This window comes from Schistocerca piceifrons, chromosome 1, assembly GCF_021461385.2.
Source record: "Schistocerca piceifrons isolate TAMUIC-IGC-003096 chromosome 1, iqSchPice1.1, whole genome shotgun sequence".
Taxonomy (NCBI): Eukaryota; Metazoa; Arthropoda; class Insecta; order Orthoptera; family Acrididae; genus Schistocerca; species Schistocerca piceifrons.
This window is the reverse complement of record NC_060138.1, coordinates 504,072,147-504,091,061: the sequence shown is the minus strand read 5'-3', so window position 1 is coordinate 504,091,061 and position 18,915 is coordinate 504,072,147.

Here is an 18,915-nt window from a genome sequence, read left to right as displayed (position 1 = left end):
AAATCAAGGATGTACCTACACTAAATAAGAAATGGCTCCACGTAAAATGTCTCTATAATAGCTTCCCAAGAAAAGAAAAGAATGAAATTATTATTATTTACTGACATGCACCATGAACCTTACCGTCATGGGGTGGCTCGCTTGCTTCAGCTATACAGCTTGCTGTACTGTAGGTGCGGCCACAGCGGAGCAATATCTATTGAAAGGTGAAACAAAAGTGTGGTTGCTGAAGAGGAGCAGCAGCCTTTTCACTAGCTGCAGTGTAAACAGTATGGATGAATGGCTGGTCTGGCCGTTCGACATCAACCAAAGCGGCCTGATTGTGCTAGTACTGCGAATGGCAGAAAGCAACGGAAAACTGCAGCCGTAATTTGTCCCGAGGGCATGTAGATCAATGTACAGTTAAATGTTGAAGGCATCCTTTTGGGCAAAATATTCCGGAAGTAAAATGTCTCCCATTTGGGTCCTTGCGTGGGGACTATTGAGGAGGATGTCATCAAGAGAAAGGAAATTGTCATTCTACGGATTGGAACGAGGAACGTTAGAAACCCCAATCAGGCAATTAGGTTATAAAATGTAAAAACTGAAATGGATAGACTGAAGCTAGATGTGCTGGTTATTAGTGAAGTTTGGTGGCAGGTCGTATAGTATTTTCTGGACTGGTGATTACAGGAGTGTAAATACAAACTGAAATGAAGGTATTGCAGAGGTACGTTTAATAATGAATAAAAAACTAGTAATGAGCGTTAACTAATACAAACATCATTCTTAAAGTATATGACAGCCAAGACAGATACAAAGCCAACACCTACCAACTAGAGCAAGTTCATATGCCAACTGACTCCGCAGATTATGAAAAGTGTGAAGACATTTATGATGAGAAAAAATAAACTATGCTGATAATTAAGGAAGACGAAGATTTAAATGCGATTGGGGTTTGGAATTCGATAGTAGGGAAAGGTGGGGAAGCAAAAATAGTAGGTGAATGTGGGTTCGGGGAAAGGGAAGAAAGAGGAAACTGTTTGATAGCATTTTGTACAGAGCATCATTTAGTTATTGCTGGAACATGATTTAAGTACCATGAATTAATGTTGTATGCATGTAAGAGACCTAGAGAAACAGGAAAATTTGAGATCGATTACATAACGGTAAAATAGAGATTTCAGAAACATATTAAAAGTTGTAAGACATTTCCAGGGGCATACGTTGACCCTGACCATAACTTACTGATTATAAATTGTAGATTGAAAATTAAGAATTTACAAAAAGATACGAAAGCAAGGAGATGAAACGTGAATAATCTGAAAGAACGAGAAGCTGCTGAGAGGGAGCATTAAGCTACGGTTGGCGAGAGCATGGAAACGAATTCAGTAGAAAGCAAATGGGTAGCTTTAAGAGACGAATCAGTGTCAGCAGTGGAGGATCATATAGGTAAAATGGTTCAAATGGCTCTGAGAACTATTGGACTTAACTTGTGAGGTCATCAGTCCCCTAGAACTTAGAAATATTTAAACCTAACTTAGGACATCACACACATCCATGCCCGAGGCAGGATTCGAACCTGCGACCGTAGCGGTCGCGCGGTTTAAAATAGATAAAAAAAGCATAATAGAAATCCTTGGCTAACACAGGAGATATGCATTTAATTTATGTAAGGAGGAAATATAAAATATGCAGCAGTGGAAGAATACGAAAGGGAAAACAAGCGCCTTAAAACTGAGATATACAGGAAGGGCAAAATTGCTAAATAAAAATGGATAGAGCACAAAATGATGATTTAGAAGCTTATTTCGCTAGCGGAAATATAGATATCAAATGCAGGAAAATGAAAGACGCCTCTGGAGAAAAGACACGCAGCTGTATTAACATCAAGAGCTGACGCAGAAAACCAGTCCTAAACAAAGAAAGGAAATAAAGTTGAAAGGAGTGTATAGAGGATCTATACAAGGGAGATGAATTCGATCGAATATTACAGAAATGAAAGTCGACAAAGCTCAAGATGAATTGGGACACATAACACTGAGAGAAGAATTAGATAGAAGACTGAAAGGCCTAAACCAAAACAAAAACCCCGATGTAGATGACACTCCTTCAGAGCTACTGATAGCTTTGGGATATTAGCCATGACAAAACTCTTCCATCTGGCGAGGAAAATGTATGAGATGAGTGAAATACCCTCACATTTCAAGAAAAAAGTGAAAATTACCAAACTACCAGTTCAATAAGTCAGTAGTGTAAACTACTGACATAAATTCTTCAAATTCTCCACAGAAGAGTGGAAAAACTGGGAGAAGCCGAACTTAGGAGAGATTAAATTGTATTCTGGAGAAATGTGTTCTTCACAGAAGAGTGGAAAAACTGGGAGAAGCCGACCTTAGGAAAGATCAAATTGTATTCTGTAGAAATGTAGGAACGCCCAAGGCAAAACTGACCCTGCGATGTATGTCAGGAGAGGGTCTAACGAAAAGTAAACTTACATTTATTGCATCTGTAGACTTAAAGAAAGCTTTCCACAATGTTGACTCGAATAATCTCTTAGAAATTCTGAAGATAGCAAGGGCTAAATACAGATGGCGAAGGCTGTTTACAACTCGTACAGAAAACAGAAGGCATTTGTAACACTTGAGAGACATGAAAGAGAAACAGTGGTTGAGAAGGATGTGAGACTGCGCCGTAGCCTATCCTCCATGTTATTCAATCTGTACACTGAGCAATCAGTAACGGAAACCAAAGAAAAATTTGAAGTAGGAATTAAAGTTCAAGGAGAAGAGATAAATACTGTCAGGTTTACCGATGACATTGTAAATCTATCAGAGACAGCAAAGCGCTTGGAAGAGCAGTTGAACAGAATGGAAAATGTCATGAAAGGACACAAAGTGTACACCAACAAAAGCAAAACAATGATAATGGAATATGATGGAATTACATCAGATGTTGGTGACGAAATTCGATTATCAAATGAGACACTGAAATGAGAAGATGAGTTTTGCTATTTGGGCAGCAAAATAACTGATGATGGCCGAAGTAGAGAGGATATAAAGTGTAGACTGGTAATGGCAAGAAAAACCTCTGTGAAGTAGAGAAATTTGTTAAAGTCAAATGTAGACGTAACTGTCGTGAAGTCTTTTCTGAAGGTATTTGTCTGCACTATAGCCATTGACGGAAGAGAGACATGGACGATAATCAGTTTAGACATGAAGAGGCAGAAGCCTTTAAAATGTGGTGCTACAGAAGAAGGCGGAAGATTATATGGGTAGATCACGTAACTGATGAGGATGTACTGAACAGAATTGGGGAAAAAAGAGATTTGTGTCACAACTAGACTAAAAGAAGGCTTCATTTGATATGAAACGTGTAAGACATCAAGGGATCACCAATTTAGTATTGGAGGGAAGTGTGTGGAGTGAAAATTGTAGAGCGAGACCCCAGAGATGAACACAGTTAACCGATTCTGAAGGATGTAGGTTGCAGTAGTTATTCGGAAACGAAGAGGCTAGGACAGCGTAGAGTATTACAAAGAGCTGCATCATATCAGTCTCCGGACTGAAGGTCACAGCAAAAACAGCCTGCTAAACTATAATAAGATTATCACTACAGAATGTATAAAACTAATAGAATTTTTGTAACTTTTTAACTTACTGTTATTTACCTTCAGCCTTTTTATACTATTACATACTATATTATAAGATGTGTGGGTTTGGGACATGTAACAGTCAATCCCGTATTTTAGCAGACTTTGTCATTATGATCTTGCATTGGAATAAACGAAGCGCACTAATAGTAAGTTTTACCGTTAAGAAGCTTCATCAAAGCTGCCTAACTACATAACAAGAGCCCTGGTTCTTATTAGCGACGAATCAAGTGAACCGTGTATTCATTTGAACACGAAAACAGTAAACTTTAAGTTTCTCCGAACTTTATGTACAGAGTATAGAGTAGAGAGATAAATAAATCCTGGTAGAGGAAATTTTGTTATTCAGAGGGCCAATGAGGTGGTTGATGCCATTCAGCGGAGCGGCTCATCTGGATATCAGAGGCGGAATTATACATCTATAGATACGCTCATTCAGTCTTAAGTCCTTCACCTTTTCGAGAACTTTTGAGGAGTCGATTATTACTCATATCTGTCCTAACAGGGCCTTTGTATGCGTTTGTGTGCCTGTGTGTGTGTGTGTGTGTGTGTGTGTGTGTGTGTGTGTGTGTGTGTGACGGTATTTCACTTCATTAGTGTAATGTAATTGTTGAATGTTGCAGCGCACGCGACTCCAACGTGGTACGTGTGTCGGTCAATGTTGAGGCGCAGAAAAAAGTAGCCTTCAACATGACGTACGAGGAGCTGTCGCAGAGAGAAGTAGGCGCCTACAACCTCCGCATCAATATCGACCCCCGACAGGTAGGCCTGCCAGCATCTATAGAGTGCAGCTGCCGCACCACATGCGACTTTTGCTTGTATCGTATGTTGTCCATGAGATCTCCGATGTCAAACCAAGGCTCACACAGACTTTAATATTTTTGAGGTAGATTTCATTCAGTCATCCCCAACTTCGTAACCTTTTGTTTCATATATACCGCTAGCACTAAGAAGGATGAGAAAGTCGGCTGTGCTTTATCGACTAAATTTTTTTTATGAACAGCACTTTATTCCCACTGTACGCAATACCTGCACAGGATAATTAGTGACAACGCACAGAGCCTCTCACGTATAAAATATCAATCTGACAAAAACGTTTTCCAGTGCAAGGTCTCCATCATTAGTTTAGTGGTAACTGAAGATGACTCACCTACGAGTCTCCACTGTTCACAAATTTTTGTATGACCCCCACAATACAGAGAACTCCTTGGTTTCCCTGTGAGAACCGAAAGACATGGGCATTCCTGGCAATGACCAAACAAATGCATTAGCTCAGGAAGCCATTTCAAAGAACTCGTGGTCAACATAAATTCCGAAAGCTCACTTACGCGTGCACTTAAGTCGCATTATTTTACAAAAGTGGAAAAGGAATGGATGAAAAGTATTCGACTAAAAAACTGCGAACACCAATAAACGCAGAACGTCACTTTTCCCTATCAAGGAAAATCTGCAGTATAGTTTCTCATCTTTGTCGCTCGTATCTTCCTCAGATACTGCTACGAATTAGGGTAAGAGGACTCTCTCAAATGTATCTTTTGCGCGACCCACACACGTCCAATCTCAATAGAACTAAGGCATAGATCACATCTCGAGCAGTCACTTCGACATATCTTAGTGAATGATGTAACGACAGCAGCCTGCATTTTAACCTTCCAACTGGGAATCTAAGGCTCTGATCTTAGTAGTCCACTTATGGGACGGCTTTGACAACGTGATACCGGCTGCCGTTTGTTTTACCCTACAAGAGTATTCAGTCAGCTCCACATCTGTTCACGTATGAACCTCAAACTTCAACTCCTGCACTTGTTATCTGTCTAAACGTAATTCGTCCTTGTCACCCATACTTGTTTACTTCTTTACTGTTTCCTCGCCTGGTGTTGGAGGTAAAGATGTATGACTGATGTATGATTGGAGGGGGGGGGGGGGGGTGGTTGGTGGAGGAGAAACGGGAGAAACATAGAGCTGCGTCTTCCGACACAAGTCTTGCCCTGAGACGTTTTCATCCGCTCATTTACTCCTGCTGGTTAACCTTCAGCTCCGTCTACAAAAACTCTCAGTTCACTCGGACATTTCATGTAACGATGTCACAGTTTTTGAATTGACGCTGTCTTACATTACTCGGAAAAATCCAGTGTTGGTTCGTTGATTATGAGGATAACAATGACTAAAAACGAGTTTGTCGAGTGCCTTGGAAATTCCACTCATTATCACCATCACAATCATCATCACATACATGGTGTCACTCCTAAGATTCGGCAAACGGATTTTCTCTGATTATTTGATTGCTACTTTCACTTCGGTTTTGCAGTATGTAACTAGAATAACATCATACTAAACTGCTCACCACGTCTTTCATGCGACGCCCAAGGTCGACGGAAAATGTTGGTATGTTTTCTGTTACTAGAAAATGTTTAAAGCAGAATTTTATGGGTTCATTTGATAGAGTGGATAAAATTAGACTAATGCGACGTTCGTTTTATCCAAATGTATTAACAGGGAGAGAAAAAAGATGAAGAATAGCCAGTTCTACTGCAGCACAGCACCACCCTGGCCACGCTGACTGTTACCTTCTTGCAGAAGCACTACTTTGTTGCCGCTGGAGTACTGGTCATTTTTCGTGCTTAACTGTCCATGGTGCCATATTCGTTTTATCTGAATGTAGAACAGCTCCGCCCTGGCCCGTGATGACTGCCAACGCAATGCAGCAGTGTTTCTCCATCGCTTCTAGAATACTGGTTATTTTTCTTTCTCTACTCTACCTAGTGCGATATTCCTTTTATCTAAATGTACTGACAAGGACACTAAAGCACGAAGTACAACCAATTTTCCAGCAGCGACAAAGCAGTGCTGCTGCAAGGCTGTAGAAATCAGTGCAGGCCAAGGCAATGCTGTGCTCCTGGAGAACTGGTTACTCTTCGTGTATTGCTGTCCCTTATAATATATCTAGATGAAACGAACATCACATTAGATTAATTTTTAACCGCACTATCAAATGGGCACGTAACATTCTGCTTTAAACATCATTTTGTTTGTAACAGGAAAAAAACCAACACTTTCCTTCGACACTGAGTATCACATGGGAAAAAAATAATGCACAGTATTTGATTTGGCTGTATCCAGCTGCACACTGCAAAAACGATACAGCAATTATCTGCCGTAACATCAGAGAAAATATGCTTAACGACTCTTAGGGTTGACACTTGATATATTTCTCATGATGAATGTGAGGAATTCAAAGACTTCCTATAGTACAACTGTTATAGTTAAGTGTTACGAGTTACTTATGTGCGTCATCTCCAGTTCTTTACTGCGAGAAATAGAAATTCAATGTGATTTTGTAGCTGTAGCAGTACTGATGTATCAGCGATCGCTTTGGTACAATAAAATTTATTCCATAGTGACGAAATCGCTGCATGACGTTATTTAATTATGTATACCGGTGGCTGATTTCATGTATGTGACATTATGCATTTGACGAGTTGAACCACTCTCAATCAAGTGCAGTTGGTATCTGACGCACTATCAATGCCATTACTACAGAGGAAATTCTTGACAAATAGCATTTACGACAATATTAACATTCATATAATTGTCGATGTATGATTTCTGCTGACATGATTTTGTGGGAAGATGGTGCAATGCGTGTTACAATAGGGGTTACTTCGGCGAAGTGAGTGTGAATACTGTATCCACCGTGTGATACGTTCTGAATGTAGGATAATGTCCATTTTCTAATTATGACATTTGATGAGTAGTAAAACAGAAGAGCTGAAGCACGGATCTCATACCGCTGTCGTGATAGTACGTCAAAGCTTATCGTCTATTCTTTATTAATTAATGTAGCCCACAACATTCTTTCTTTACACAAAGTTGCTACTGAACGTAATCTCTGTCAAAAATACCATCTCTTCTCTGAGGACAACTCGTAACAACTCTCCTTAACATATCAGATAGGCATTACGCCACTTTACACCAATTCCATCTTGTGTGTGTCGCCAAATAGTTGTCCCCGAACACGAAAACAGGGATAAACAGCTAGAGTCTGGAAGGTGCGAAATTCAGGCTCTGCTTTGGATGGAGGACTACAATCCACTTCCGTTTGCCTGTCAGCCGATTTCCTTTTAGTGAGTCGTACACTCAGACAGTGTTGTAGTGGCGTCACCAACCCCTTTGTCTTTCTTTGACGTCCAAGCGTCTGTGTCCGTCACATGCATACTTGAACTACTTTTGTCGACGCTGGTTTCCTGTAGGTTTTAGTGAAAACAGACATCTCACTGGAATGTTCACAATAGCGCACTCTCTGCCCTTTTTTCATGTTCATAACGAATCCTACTCACACTAGAGTATTTCTTGCTGCTGTTGAAGGACTCTTCATTCATCTGGCAAGAATACGTATTTTCTTCCCACGTCACTGTACTATATTGAGCCTTTGCATTTATCCTTTTCAAATTTCTAGGCTTCCTACTACCTTCAAACTTTGGACACTCCATCCTCCATTCGTGGAATGTTACGTCATCGCTGGTTATTTCACATTTTTATCGTGCTCCCCTCCCCGTTGTCAGTCCAATTCTAGAGATCCGAATGGGGGTTAATTCGGAATATGATGCCAAGTGGTGAGACCTTCATGACACTTATTTCAGTTGCAGACCACATACCCTGTCAATACACGATATCTGTCATTAATGCAGTGGTTTACATTACGTTCTGCATCCACAAGCCGTAGATCATTGCTGATTCTTTCGTATTTGAGGAGCAGTTTCCACTCCAACAGCCATGAACCTCCATCCGTTCTTCCACCCTCTTTGAAAAAACCGTTGGCAGAGCAAGGGTGACATCTTATGCTGAGCGTCTTCAAATGTCACTTCTGATAACTTTCATTAAAATAGTAGTAGAAAAAATGCTTGCGTACGAAATACGGCCCCCTGACCACTGTTTTATTTTAGGTCTCAGATATCACCACTATCCGTGTTGTTCAGAATACAGTTACTTGTCCAAAAACTCTGGTTCCTTTTCAGTCTTTTTCAATCTTACTGATAGGTGACAACGACCACTTTCTTGAATTTCATCATGTAAGGTATCTTTTTGGAGACCACTGCTGCTCCCAGCTGCTTCAGATTCTGCAACAGTAAATGAGAAAGAAAAGCATCTCTGAGTTATAGCAAGTGTGGAAAAGATATAGAAGTATTGATAGTAACGGGTGACAGAGATACAGTTTTTTCGAGAGTTGTGTGTGTGTGTGTGTGTGTGTGTGTGTGTGTGTGTGTATGTGAGTCGGAACAAAGCTGTGATAGCTCAACATTAATAATTTGGTACAAGTAGCTGCCTCACCTTTTATCTATCTTTTCACTGAGACATGTATTTCAACTACTCGACAAAAATGCTTGTGTGTAAACAATCTGAATTTTGCATAAATTGGCGTCATGTTCAAAAGTATTCAAATTTGGGGTAAATTAGCATTATGTTTAAAAGTCGATCCTTCCAGATTTTGTTAAAAATCTTTATTTGGCCATGATTGTAATACAAGAGTACACATTACTTGTTTCGACCACTTAAACGGTCATCTTCAGGTGAGAATACAAACAGGTGTCTGTTGTCTGAATTGATGGAGTAAGTAAGACATTTTGTCACAATAATGGTAACATCCTCAAGAAAATATCACTTACAGTCTTTTTTACGATGTATGTATGTTATTCACTGCCCAAAAGTGGTTGTCGAATATGATATGAATTACAGTCATCATGTCTGGCCGCAGTGTCTGTCAAAGTTAATCGAATAAAAGTAGCAACTACGTTGACCGGTTAACTTCTGGTTGTGTGGCCAGGCAAAATTACTGCACCTCATGTCATATAGGCAATGACGTCTGTGCGATGTACCTGTGAGCATACGTACACTGTACCTGTCGGGCAGGCTGCTATTTTGATCTGCTTGGTTTTTGAGTGTCGCTGTGGTCGGGTATGATGGCTGTATTTCAAGTCATATAAGGCAACTACGTTTGTGCAGTGTTCCACGTACGCATATTGTGGATACGATTGTAGGTGACGTTTTCCTAACGAAGTTATTATTCGCTCGATTTACACATCATATTCTGAACTGAAGATATCCGTTTAAAAGGTTGAAAATAGTAATCAGTGATTTCTACATTGTGATCAGATCCTAATGAACGTCTTTAACAAAGTGTGCACGGTCAACTTTTGAACACAATGCTACATTATGTGATGAAAAGTATCCGGACACCTGGCTGAAAATGACTTACAAGTTCGTGGCGCCCTCCATCAGTAATGCTGGAATTCAGTATGGTGGTGGCCCACCCTTAGCCTTGATGACAGCTTCCACTCTTGCCGGCATACGTTCAGTCAAGTACTGGATGGTTTCTTGGGGAATGGCTGCCCATTCTTCACGGACTGCTGCTCTGAGAATAATTTCGGTCGGTGAGGCCTGCCACTAAGTCGGCTTTCATTAGGATTCAGGTCATGACTCCGTGCAAGCAAGTCCATTACAGGAAATTATTGTTGTAGGCCATGCATTATGAACAGGTGCTCGGTAGTGTGGAAAGATGCAGTGGCCATCCCCAAATTGCTCTTCGACAGTGAGAAACAAGAAGGTACTTAAAACATCAATGTAGGCCTGTGCTGTGATAGTGTCCCTCCAAACAAAAAGGGACGCAAGCCCCTCCATGAAAAACACGACCACACCATAACACGACCGCCTCCGAATTTTACTGTTGCACTACGCACGCTAGCAGATGACGTTCACCGGGTAATCGCCACATTGTGTAACGTGATTCGTCACTCCATGCAATGTTTTTCAATCGTCCAATGCTTACGCTCTTTATACCAAGCGAGACGTCGTTTGGCATTTACTGGCAAGATGTGTGGCTTATGAGCAGAGGCTCGACGATGAAATCCAAGTTTTCTCACCTCCCGCCTAACTGTTATAGTACTTGCAGTGGATCTTGATGCAGTTTGGAATTCCTGTGTGATGGTCTGGAAGATGTCTGCCTATTATAGATTGCGACGCTCTTCAAATATCGGCTGTTACTGTCAGTCAACAGACGAGGTTGGCCTGTACGCTTTTGTGCTGTACGTGTCCCTTCACGTTTCCATTTCACTATCGCATCAGAAAAAGTGGACCAGGTATATATAGGAGTGTGGAAATCTCGCGTACAGACGTATGACACAAGTGACACCCAATCACCTGACCACGTTCGAAGTCCGTGAGTTCTGCGGAGCTCCCCATTCTGCTCTCTCAAGATGTCTAATGACTACTGAGTTCGCTGATATGGAGTACCTGGCAGTAGGTGGCGCACAATGGACCTAAAATGAAAAACGTATGTTTCGGGGTGTTCGCATACTTTTGATTACATAATGTAAGTTACAGAAAATTCAGATAATTCGAATACTTCGGAACTTGACATTAATTAACACAAAATTGACACTTTTTGGATACTTGTTAACATGTCGCAAAATTCATATCGTTCTGATGCTTTTGACCATGGCATAAGTTACGTAAAGTTCAGATCATCAGGATACATTTGGACATGATGCAAATTTCCTATCATTCAGATACTTTGGAATAGGGCAACTGAGTTACTGTTTGCCAGCTCGTCTGCAGAGACAGTATCGGCAGACATCGTGGCACGCGTAGCCTTACCTTTGTGTGTCTATCGGTTTCTGTTTCAGCCACCGACGCGTGCCTTGTGCTGTCGATATCTCAGAATGAAATATAAATCTTAGCACATATAAATCTTTACTGGAAGAAGGAGAATTATATTTACTTACGAACCTCCAGCGCGCTGGAGTACTGCTTCCCTCCGCTTTTCCCAAAGCTCCATCCTCCCCCCTCCCCATTCTATCTCTCTCGTCTCCATCTCTTTCGAACCCACCCCCCACCCCCGTATGTCCGCTAGTGTCTTTATGGTGTCTTTCCCCTGGATGGTCGGTACCATTTGGCTATAACCTTTCATATACACGTGTATCTGGAACGCCTTTCTCGTTGTTTCATTAAACTGTTACGTGTCATTTTACTACCGTTAGCGGCCATAATTTTAGGTATATGGTGCTTTGTGAAAGACAACTTTGCGATTTAATGGCTGTTCTTTCCTGGGAAGCGTCAAAAATTGTTTTATCTTCATACAGTTCACTAAGTTTTGTAAAGCTGAAGCTTTTCCTCTTGTAAAGGGTTGGAAGTGATGAAGGTATTTTATATCCTAATTGTTTTCTTTTAATACGAATTATCCGGTTCACATTTAATGATTTTTACTTACCATCATGGCATACGAATTTGTCATATGCATAGTATGTTACGCTGCTCTGCTTTACTTTTCGATGATTTTTAATAATTTCATTGTTTTGGTAAAAATTTTAAATGCATGAATTTTATTCTTGACTTGTACTGTTACTGCATTAACTGTTGTATTTTTGATGATTGGAGGATACTGTAATAAATTTAAAAGATATTTCCTATATCCTGGTACGGCACGCCTTTCCCGATGTTTTCTTTATGGCAGCGGGAGGAGTGGACTGCCAGTTACCTGTATACTGTGTAACTGTTTATTTGCTGCTTTTTATAACTTACGTATGTTTTTGTTAGCTTGACATGGTTCTTATACTTCCTGAAATACAATTTTAACCATGTGGTTCGCATATCCTGAAACGAAACGTTCTATATTTTTGACGTGTTCTCAACTCTATCGTACATGAATGCCATTTTGGTGTTTTATCTCCTGTATGATGATTTGAAAGTGAGACCCGATCCGAAACTAGTCACCAAGTAAATGAAAACGAAATTTGCAACGTTGGCTGTTTTACGTTGTACCGATTATATTTACTGTTAAGGCAGACCGTAGGTAATGATTGAGCCATTTTCTACGGGAAATGGGTCCGGAAGTCTACATTTCAAATAAATTTATACTAATTTGCGTAATACTTCATCCCGAATTCAATTGCGGATCTCAACCACGCAGATGGCTTGTTTAGAGACTCGTGTTACTGGGAACGTTTCTGTTTTTTAGTATCGTATACCCTCGCGCGTGAAAATTTTCGCTATTAATTATAATGCGTAAGATGTAATCACCCATTAGAAACTTGATTGCCAGCATGCAACACAATAGTACACAAAGTGTCACCTGTGTCTCCGATATTAATAAGGAATACTAATCGGAAACTGATTACTGACGAGGATTATCTTGTGCCGGCAAATATTGGAACGCTGCAGTGCTATACGACAGCAGCGAAATGCAGAAATTTCTGCACACGATAACGACTGGTGGAGGGACTCTTGTTGATATATATTTCTTTGTAATTTTCGCGAAATTTTGTAGCATCCTTGTTGATTAAATTATCTCTATTTCCATATTTAGGCTTATTATTCCCGCGATATTATTGTTGATAGATATTAATTCGTAAATATCTGCACGGTCTTTGTGATACATGTTTCCTATCACTGCATGTCACGATCTCTGCCAAATATGTGCCCTAATATTGAATGTAATCATGTGCGCTACAACAAACCCTATGGAGAACGAACTACATTTGGATCGTTTTTTTACAAAGAACTTCTCTCTGAAGCAGCTTGAAAGTTATCTTTGAAATGTTCAAAGAGTTGGTATTTACGCCCCTGAAGTCCTTCATAATCTTCCACAATCTATCCAGTCTGGTCACTATGTTTCATATTCAACCTCAATGTTATCATTTGATATGCGAAACGATTTTTTATTAATTAAGAGTGAAGCAACCTGTTCTGAAGGGAGTTAAGAGTATACGTTTGTTTTATACAAATGTGTGAAATCCAAAATCAGCATTGTAATTTCGCAGCGAAGAAGCACCTAGTGTTCTCAAACTACATTTGTTCCCTAATTTAACAGAAAAATCTTTGAGGACACTTTTCCATAATTTCAGTAATTTTAAATTATTGCAATAGTTTACGCAATGACGGGTTTTTATATAATGCCATTGACATTTTTGCACCACTTTCGAGGAAGGTTCCATATTTGTTGTAAATATTCTATTCATTCAGAAAATACACTCCTGTTATTCTTTGGAACTCTACTTGACCACGAAGATTCTATCAACTTAATCACTGTAGGCTACAGCTTCTCGAAAACTGTTCAGAAGTTGACATAATATCAAAACCACTTTAATTTGCAACGATAGAATCTAGAACAAGATACCACAGGAAACTAAACAAGCAGAAACATACCATGACATTTTTAGACAAGGTATAATGTTAAATTCTAATTCATACTACCAGTGTGCCTCTACAATTAGTACGTAATTTTCTTTCTCTCGGCGTTTGGCATATTGTAGGAAGTTAACAGTGAAAACAGTACTGCCAAAATTCCATAATCTCCGTCATTGCTATCTTCACTACGCCTACAAAAGTAATAAGACGATGGCAGTCCTTACCATGAGACAGTTCCAGAACTGTCGAAGACAGAGCATACCTTACAGGGCTCCCAGACATCAATTTAATAGTGTGTAGGTGATAATTCCCAATGTACAAATTTTCTCTTTTATTCCTTATGCTGAGGGAGGTGTAGCTTCCAATTTAGTTGAATGCAGGCTGATATCCTAAGAATATGTAGCGTGGAGTCGGTGGCTAGAGCATCAAGGAGTTACATTTGTCGCAATGCAGCAATATACAAAGAACATTCCTCAAGAAACTTCATGGCAGATTAAAACTGAGTGCCGGACCGAGACTCGAACTCGGGACCTTTGCCTTTTGCGGGCAAGTGCTCTTCAAACTGAACTACCCCAGCACGACTCACACCCCCTCCTCACAACCATCGGTAACGGAGTAATTAGAAGCGGAGTTCAGACGTGGATAGAATAGTGATACAGAAGGGAACCAGCTGTTTTGTTTTTTTTTCAGACTAACTACCGCAGCGGTTGCTTTGACTGCAGTAGGAAACTCTACGGCTGGGTCGAGATTTGGACCCAAAATCTCCCATATATTTGTACAGTTTTGTAACCATTGCGAAAGGAAACGCTCGGAATATTGTATAGAGGCATTACTAGCACTTACCCATAACTGATTTGGCTCTGAGCACTACGCGACTTAACTTCTGAGGTCATCAGTCGCCCAGAGTTTAGGACTAATTAAACCTAACTAACCTAAGGACATCACACACATCCATGCCTGAGACAGGATTCGAACCTGCGACTGTAGCGGCCACTCGGTTCCAGACTGTAGCGCCTACAACCACGCGGCCACCAATAACTGACGTCAAATAGATAGGTCGAAGATAAACAGATACTGAATATTCAGTATCTCACGGATAGGACACTGACTTGTTGCAAGGAGTCATGTCACAAACACTGACAGCAAAAGCTCTGTCCATTGTTTTCCACGATGAAAAAAGGGTCGTCCTAGCCATTGTTGTTATTGTTGTGGTCTTCAGTCCTGAGACTGGTTCGATGCAGCTCTCCATGCTACTCTATCCTGTGCAAGCCTCTTCATCTCCCAGTACCTACTGCAACCTACATCCTTCTGAATCTGCTTAGTGTATTCATCTCTTGGTCTCCCTCTTCGATTTTTACCTTCCACGCTGCCCTCCAATACTACATTGGTAATCCCTTGATGCCTCAGAACATATCCTACCAACCGATCCCTTCTTCTGGTCAAGTTGTGCCACAAACTTCTCTACTCCCCAATCCTATTCAATACTTCCTCATTAGTTATGTGGTCTACCCATCTAATCTTCAGCATTCTTCTGTAGCACCACATTTCGAAAGCTTCTATTCTCTTCTTGTCCAAACTATTTTTCGTCCATGTTTCACTTCCATACATGGCTACACTCCATACAAATACTTTCAGAAATGACTTCCTGACACTTAAATCTATACTCGAAGTTGACAAATTTCTCTTATTCGGAAACGCTTTCCTTGCCATTGCCAGTCTACATTTTATATCCTCCCTACTTCGACCATCATCAGTTATTTTGCTCCCCAAATAGCAAAACTCCTTTAATACTTTAAGTGTCTCATTTCCTAATCTAATTCCCTCAGCATCACCCGACTTCATTCGACTACATTCCATTATCCTCGTTTTGCTTTTGTTGATGTTCATCTTATATCCTCCTTTCAAGACACTGTCCATTGCATTCAACTGCTCTTCCAAGTCCTTTGCTGTCTCTGACAGAATTACAATGTCATCGGCGAACCTCAAAGTTTTTATTTCCTCTCCATGGATTTTAATACCTACTCCGAATTTTTCTTTTGTTTCCTTTACTGCTTGCTCAATATACAGATTGAATAACATCGGGGAGAGACTACAATCCTGTCTTACTCCCTTCCCAACCACAGCTTCCCTTTCATGTCCCTCGACTCTTTATAACTGCCATCTGGTTTCTGTACAAATTGTAAATAGCCTTTCGCTCCCTGTATTTTGCCCCTGCCACCTTTAGAGTTTGAAAGAGAGTATTCCAGACAACATTGTCAAAAGCTTTCTCTAAGTCTACAAATGCTAGAAACGTAGGTTTGCCTTTCCTTCATCTTTCTTCTAAGATAAGTCGTAAGGTCAGTATTGCCTCACGTGTTCCAGTGTTTCTACGGAACCCAAACTGATCTTCCCCGAGGTCGGCTTCTACTAGTTTGTCCATTCGTCTTTGGGATTGGAATTATTATATTGTTCTTGAAGTCTGAGGGTATTTCGCCTGTTTCATACATCTTGCTCACCAGATGGTAGAGTTTTGTCAGCACTGACTCTCCCAAGGCCGTCAGTAGATCCAATGGAATTTTGTCTACTCCCGGGGCCTTGTTTCGACTCATGTCTTTCTGTTTCATACATCTTGCTCACCAGATGGTAGAGTTTTGTCAGCACTGACTCTCCCAAGGCCGTCAGTAGATCCAATGGAATTTTGTCTACTCCCGGGGCCTTGTTTCGACTCATGTCTTTCACAGCTCTGTCAAACTCTTCACGCAGTATCGTATCTCCCATTTCATCTTCATGTACATCCTCTTCCATTTCCATAATATTGTCCTCAAGTACATCGCCCTTGTATAGACCCTCTATACACTCCTTCCAACTTTGTGTTTTCCCTTCTTTGCTTAGAACTGGGTTTCCATCTGAGCTCTTGATATTCATACAAGTCGTTCTCTTACCTCCAAAGGTCTCTTTAATTTTCCTGTAGGCAGTATCTACACTCCTGGAAATTGAAATAAGAACACCGTGAATTCATTGTCCCAGGAAGGGGTAACTTTATTGACACATTCCTGGGGTCAGATACATCACATGATCACACTGACAGAACCACAGGCACATAGACACAGGCAACAGAGCATGCACAATGTCGGCACTAGTACAGTGTATATCCACCTTTCGCAGCAATGCAGGTTGCTATTCTCCCATGGAGACGATCGTAGAGAAGCTGGATGTAGTCCTGTGGAACGGCTTGCCATGCCATTTCCACCTGGCGCCTCAGTTGGACCAGCGTTCGTGCTGGACGTGCAGACCGCGTGAGACGACGCTTCATCCAGTCCCAAACATGCTCAATGGGGGACAGATCCGGAGATCTTGCTGGCCAGGGTAGTTGACTTTCACCTTCTAGAGCACGTTGGGTGGCACGGGATACATGCGGACGTGCATTGTCCTGTTGGAACAGCAAGTTCCCTTGCCGGTCTAGGAATGGTAGAACGATGGGTTCGATGACGGTTTGGATGTACCGTGCACTATTCAGTGTCCCCTCGACGATCACCAGTGATGTACGGCCAGTGTAGGAGATCGCTCCCCACACCATGATGCCGGGTGTTGGCCCTGTGTGCCTCGGTCGTATGCAGTCCTGATTGTGGCGCTCACCTGCACGGCGCCAAACACGCATACGACCATCATTGGCACCAAGGCAGAAGCGACTCTCATCGCTGAAGACGACACGTCTCCATTCGTCCCTCCATTCACGCCTGTCGCGACACCACTGGAGGCGGGCTGCACGATGTTGGGGCGTGAGCGGAAGACGGCCTAACGGTGTGCAGGACCGTAGCCCAGCTTCATGGAGACGGTTGCGAATGGTCCTCGCCGATACCCCAGGAGCAACAGTGTCCCTAATTTGCTGGGAAGTGGCGGTGCGGTCCCCTACAGCACTGCGTAGTATCCTACGGTCTTGGCGTGCATCCGTGCGTCGCTGCGGTCCGGTCCCAGGTCGACGGGCACGTGCACCTTCCGCCGACCACTGGCGACAACATCGATGTACTGTGGAGACCTCACGCCCCACATGTTGAGCAATTCGGCGGTACGTCCACCCGGCCTCCCGCATGCCCACTATACGCCGTCGCTCAAAGTCCGTCAACTGCACATACGGTTCACGTCCACGCTGTCGCGGCATGCTACCAGTGTTAAAGGCTGCGATGGAGCTCCGTATGCCACGGCAAACTGGCTGACACTGACGGCGGCGGTGCACAAATGCTGCGCAGCTAGCGCCATTCGACGGCCAACACCGCGGTTCCTGGTGTGTCCGCTGTGCCGTGCGTGTGATCATTGCTTGTACAGCCCTCTCGCAGTGTCCGGAGCAAGTATGGTGGGTCTGACACAGCGGTGTCAATGTGTTCTTTTTTCCATTTCCAGGAGTGTATCTTACCCCTAGTGAGATAAGTATCTACATCCTTACTTTTGTCCGCTAGCCATCCCTGCTTAGCCATTTTGCACTTCCTGTCGATCTCATTTTTGAGACGTTTGTATTCCTTTTTGCCTGCTTCATTTACTGCATTTTTATATTTTCTCCTTTCATCAATTAAATTCAATATTTCTTCCCCGTTACCCAAGGATTTCTACTAGTCCTCGTCTTTTTACATTATTGATCCTCTGCTGCCTTCACTAGTTCATCCCTCAAAGCTACCCATTCTTCTTCTACTGTATTTCTTTCCCCCATTCCTGTCAATTGTTCCCATATGCTCTCCCTGAAACTCTGTACAACCTCTGGTTCTTACAGTTTATCCAGGTCCCATCTCCTTAAATTCCCACCTTTTTGCAGTTTCTTCAGTTTTAATCTACAGGTCATAACCAATAGATTGTGGTCAGAGTCCACATCTGCCCCTGGAAATGTCTTACAATTTAAAACCTGGTTCCTAAATCTCTGTCTTACCATTATATAATCTATCTGATACCTTTTAGTATCTCCAGGGTACTTCCATGTATGCAACCTTCTTTCATGGTTCATAAACCAAGTGTTAGCTATGATTATGTTGTGCTCTGTGCAAAATTCTACCAGGCGGCTTCCTCTTTCATTTCTTAGCTCCAATCCATATTCACCTACTACGTTTCCTTCTCTCCCTTTTCCTACACTCGAATTCCAG